We start from the raw sequence: 5271 nt of genomic DNA, 5'->3' as shown, positions 1-5271 counted from the left end.
CCGTGTGTGTGTATACATTTATTTACATGTGTATAAATTAGATGTAATAGAAGAAGTTGGAACAGTCTAAAAACCTGCAAACAATTTCAGCCTCCTAAGAATGTCTTAAATATATCTATGAGAGAAAACGTCTTATTTTGTTGGAAAATCCCCACCATGGGCATTTTACTTTTGCAAAGACAAAGCAAGAACTACATATTTTTCTTGAGAAAGACACTGATGTAATATTAATGCAGTCATCTTAGTCTGAGACGATAAATACAATTTATAATCATGTAAATTATGTCTCTACAGACTTTGATACTGTTTTGTAAAAATGTTGTTTTTCTCTAGATTTACATTGCCCTATACTTGTTTTTAGACACTGCCCTCTTATTCAAATAGTTAGCATCATAAAAATCATGAATAGAGACCCTAGGGGCTATAGGAGCCCTGGTGGTGCAATGGTTAAGAGCTCAGCTGCTAACAAAAGGTCAGCAGTTGGAATCCAGCAGCCATTCCTTGAAAACCCTATAGGACAGTTCAACTCTAGGTTTGCTATAAGTCAGAACCAACTCAATTGCAATGTGTTTGGTTTTTTGTATTCAGAATAGAGTAGATCCAGAAGAAAAAACAAAATTTTAAACATATAGAGAGATAGATACCTATATAGAGAGATATATCTATACAGACTGATATCTATATATAGGCTATATAGATATCTCTTATCTGTGAAGCTAAAAAGCCAAGTATATTTTATTTTTTATTCATTACAGGGGCATGAATCTTTAACTGTGGGTGGCATTTGGGTGGAGGGGCTGGGCTGGAGAGGGGAGCTATATGCATACAGCTGTATATATACAGCCCGTGAATGAAAAAGCTTAATTGCCTACTGCTAAAGAGAAGACTGTAGAGTGCTGAAGACTCTGAATGATGGCCTCGGGTGGCCTATTTGTCCCCTCATTTATGAGATTTCCATGGATTTGCATAGATGAAGTATTGCAGCAGTCTCCAGCTGGGAGCTTCATCTGCCATCCAGGTCACCCTTAAACCCAAATGCTATTGCTTCCAAACCAGCAACAACTTGCACATCCTTTAGCTTGGTGCTTTGTGAGAAGAGATGCTGAGAAAGCTGGTCAAAGGGCTGAGCTTTGTGTCTGAGTTTGGAGAATAAAGGATATAGCACAAGCAGATGCAGCATCCACAGTCAGCAAGGACCATGGCTAACTAAGTTATTTATATTTCACAGGGACAGTGAAGTCTTAAGGACAGAATTTGGGAGAAAGAGATGGTGAGAGTCAGAAGGAGATAAAAGTAAATAAATTATTTCTGACCTTTTATCCCAAGTATTTCCCCAAAGCAGTTGTTGCCTTCCTGACTTTCTGCCCACAAAATACTCCTTACGGCAACAATGAAAGTCTGGGAAGCTGTGCAGAGGCAGTTACAGTGCATGAGCAACTTCGAGTTCATTCCAAGTCCAGAGAACAGTACATTTTCTGCCTCTCATCCCTATCACAGGCTCAGATGCCAGTGCCGTAGGTTATCTCCCTCTTTCTACTCTCATGTTCTCATGCTCTGTTCTTCCACACAGCAGACTCATCCTTGACCAAGCAACTTCTCACCTCAGCATTCCGTTAAGCAATTCTGAACGTTTACAAAATACCACTGACCAGATGCAATCTGAGAAATTTACACTCATTGAGTTTTGGGAAATATCCCTGGGTGGCACAAACCCTTTGAGCTCCACTACTAACCTAAAGGTTGGTGGTTCAAACCAACCAAGTGGCACGGCAAAAGAAAGGCCTGGAGATCTGCTTGCATACCTTATGCTGCAGTTCTACTCTGTATGACACATGGGTTTGTCACGAGCTGTCATCAACTCAACAGCAATGGGTTTGGTTTTTTTTGTTTTATTTATTTATTTATTTTTTAATATTGTGCTTTAAATGAAGGTTTACAGAACAGTTTCTCATTAAACAGTCAGTACACATACTGTTTTATGACATTGGTTAACGACCCCATGACATGTCAACAATCTCCCTTCTCAACCTTGGAGGACTTTTTTTTTTTTGGTGAAAATATACATAGCCAAAGATACACCGTTTCGAAAATTTCTACATGTACAATTCAGTTACATCGATTACATTCTTCCAGTTGTGCTGCTATTCTCACTATTATTTCCAAATTATTCCATCACCATTATCTTCAACTCACTGGCCCCTAGGCTTCCAATCAAACCTTTGAGTTGCTCTTGTCAATTTGATCTCACATAGATAATTCTTTTTTTTTTTTCTTTTTGTACTTTAGATAAAGGTTTACAGAACAAATAGTTTCTCATCAAAGAGTTAGTACACATATCTCTCTATGACAATGGTTAACAACCCCACAACATGTCGACACTGTCCCTTCTCAACCTTGGGTTCCCTCCTGCTTTCTTGTCCCCTCCTGCCTACTAGTCCTTGTCCCTGGACTGCTGTACCTCATTAATCCTATTTTGTTTTATGAGGTTGTCCAATCCCCGACTAAACGGTGAACTTCAAGAGTGACTTCAATGCTGAGCAAAAAAGGTGTCCAGGGACCATACTCTCAGGGTTTCTCCAGTATCTGTCAGGTCAGTAAATCTGGTCTTTTTTTGTGTTAGAATTTTGTTCTACATCCTTATCTAGCTCTGTCCAGGACCCTCTGTTGTGATCCCAGTCAGAGCAGTCAGTGGTGGTAGACGGGCACCATCTAGCCGTACTGGACTCAGTATGGTGGAGGCCTTGGTACCTGTGGTCCATTAGTCCTTTGGACTAATCTTTTCCTTGTATCTTGTTCTCTTCATTCTCCTTTGCTCCCGAAGGGGTGAGACCAGTGGAGTATCTTAGATGGCTGCTCACAGGCTTTTAAGACCCCAGATGCTACTCACCAAGGTAGAACTTAGAACATTGTCTTTATAAACTGTGTTATGCCAGTTGAGCTAGATGTTCCCCGAGACCATGGTCACCATAGCCCTCCACTTAGGAATTCAGTCCCTCAGGGAGTTTGGATGTGTCTATGGAGCTTCCATGACCTTTCCTTGTACAAGTTATGCTGGTTTCCCCAGTATTGTGTACTGTCTTACCCTTTACCAAAGTTACCACTTATATATTGTCTATTTAGTTCCCCTCCACCCCTCCCATCCCACTGGACCAAGAAAAATTGTTTTTTTTTTGTATGTAAACTTTTTCATGAGTTTTTACAGTAGAGGTCTCATACAATATTTGTCCTTTTGCAATTGACTTATTTTACTCAGCATAATGTCCTCCAGTTTCATCCATGTTATGCTACACAGATTCAAAATTGTTCTTTATCTTTGCATAATACTCTATTGTGTGTATGCACCGTAGTTTGTTTATCCATTCATCTGTTGATGGGCATCTAGGTGGTTTCCATCTTTTTGCTGTTGTGAACAATGCTGCAATGAACATGGGTGTGCATATGTCTATTCGTGTGACGGCTCTTATTTCTCTAGGATATATTCCTAGGAGTGAGATTGCTGGATCTTATGGTATTTCTATTTCTAGCTTTCTAAGGCAGCACCATATCATTTTCCAAAATGGTTGTATCATTATGCATTCCCACTAGCAGTTCCTAAGAGTTCCAATCTCCCTGCAGCCTCTCCAACATTTGTTATTTCCAGTATTTTATATTCATGCCAGAAATGCTGGGGTGAGATGGTATCTCATAGTGGTTTTAATTTGCATTTCTCTAATGGCTGGTGACCGCAAGCATTTCATCATATGTCTGTTGGCTGCTTGAATGTCTTCTTTGGTGAAGTGTCTGTTCATTCCCTTTGCCCATTTTTTAATTTGATTATTTGTCTTTCTGTTGTAGAGGTGTTGCATTTTCTCATAGATTTTAGAGATTAGACCTTTCTATGACTTTCTATGTCCAAAAATTTTTTCCCAGTCTGTAGGTTCTCTTTTTATTCTTTTGGTGAAGTCTTCTGATGAGCATAAGTGTTTAGTTTTTAGAAGATCCCACTTATCTAGCTTATCTTCTGGAGTTTGTGTGTTGTTGGTTATGGTTTGTACCCATTGATGCCGTGCATTAAGGCCTCCAGCATGGATCCTATTTTTTCTTCTATGAACTTTATAGTTTTTGGCTTTATATTTAGATCTTAGATCTATTTTGTATTAGTTTTTGTATATGGTGTGAGGTATGGGTCCTGTTTCATTTTTTTTGCAGATGGATATCCAGTTTTGCCAGCACCATTTGTTAAAAAGACTGTCTTTTGACCATTTGATGGACTTTGGGCCCTTGTCGAAGATCAGGTAACCGTAGGTGGACGTATTTACATCTGGGTTCTCAATTCTATTCCATTGGTCAATGTATCCATCATTGTACCAGTACCAGGCTGTTCTGACTACCGTAGCTGTATAGTAGGTTCTGAGGTTAGGTAGTGTGAGTCCTCCTACTCTATTAGTCTTCTTCAATAGTGCTTTACTTATCCGGGGCTTATTCCCATTCCATATAAAGTTAATGATTAGTTTTTCCAGCTCTTTATAGAATGTTGTTGGTATTTGAATGGGGATTGCATTGTATTTGTAAATTGCTTTGGGTAGAATTGTCATTTTCACAATGTTGAGTCTACCTATCCATGAGCATGGTATATTTTTCCATTTGTGTAGACCCCTTTGGGTTGCTTGCAGTAGTGTTTTGTAGTTTTCTTTGTATAGGTCTTTTATATCCCTGGTTAGATTTATGCCTAAATATTTTACATTTTTAGGGGCTATTATAAATGGTATTGTTTTCCTGATTTCCTTTTCATCATTCTTTTTATTGGTGTATAGGAATCCAATCAATTTTTGTATGTTTATCTTGTATCCTGCTGCTCTGCTGAATCTTTCTATTAGTTCCAGTAGTTTTGTCGTGGAGTCTTTAAAGTTTTCTATGCATAGCATCATATTCTCTGCAAACAGGGACAGTTTAACTTCTTCATTACCAATTTGGATGCCCCTTATTTCTTTTTCTTGCCTTATTGCTCTAGCTAGAACTTCCAGCACAATGTTAAATAGGACTGGAGATAAAGGGCAGCTTTGTCTTGTTCCGGTTCTCAAGGGGAATGTTTTCAGCCTCTCTCCATTAAGAACAATGTTGACCATTGGTTTTGCATAGATGTCCTTTATTATGTTGAGAAATTTCCCTTCTATACCTATTTTATTGAGAGTTTTTATCAGAAATGGGTGTTGGACTTTGTCAAATGCCTTTTCTGTGTCAATTGAGATGATCATGTGATACTTTTCTTTCCTTTTATTTATGTGGTGGATT

The sequence above is a fragment of the Trichechus manatus genome, unplaced genomic scaffold (genome assembly GCF_000243295.1).
Source record: "Trichechus manatus latirostris isolate Lorelei unplaced genomic scaffold, TriManLat1.0 scaffold00175, whole genome shotgun sequence".
Lineage (NCBI taxonomy): Eukaryota > Metazoa > Chordata > Mammalia > Sirenia > Trichechidae > Trichechus > Trichechus manatus.
Note: the sequence above shows the minus strand (reverse complement) of the source record.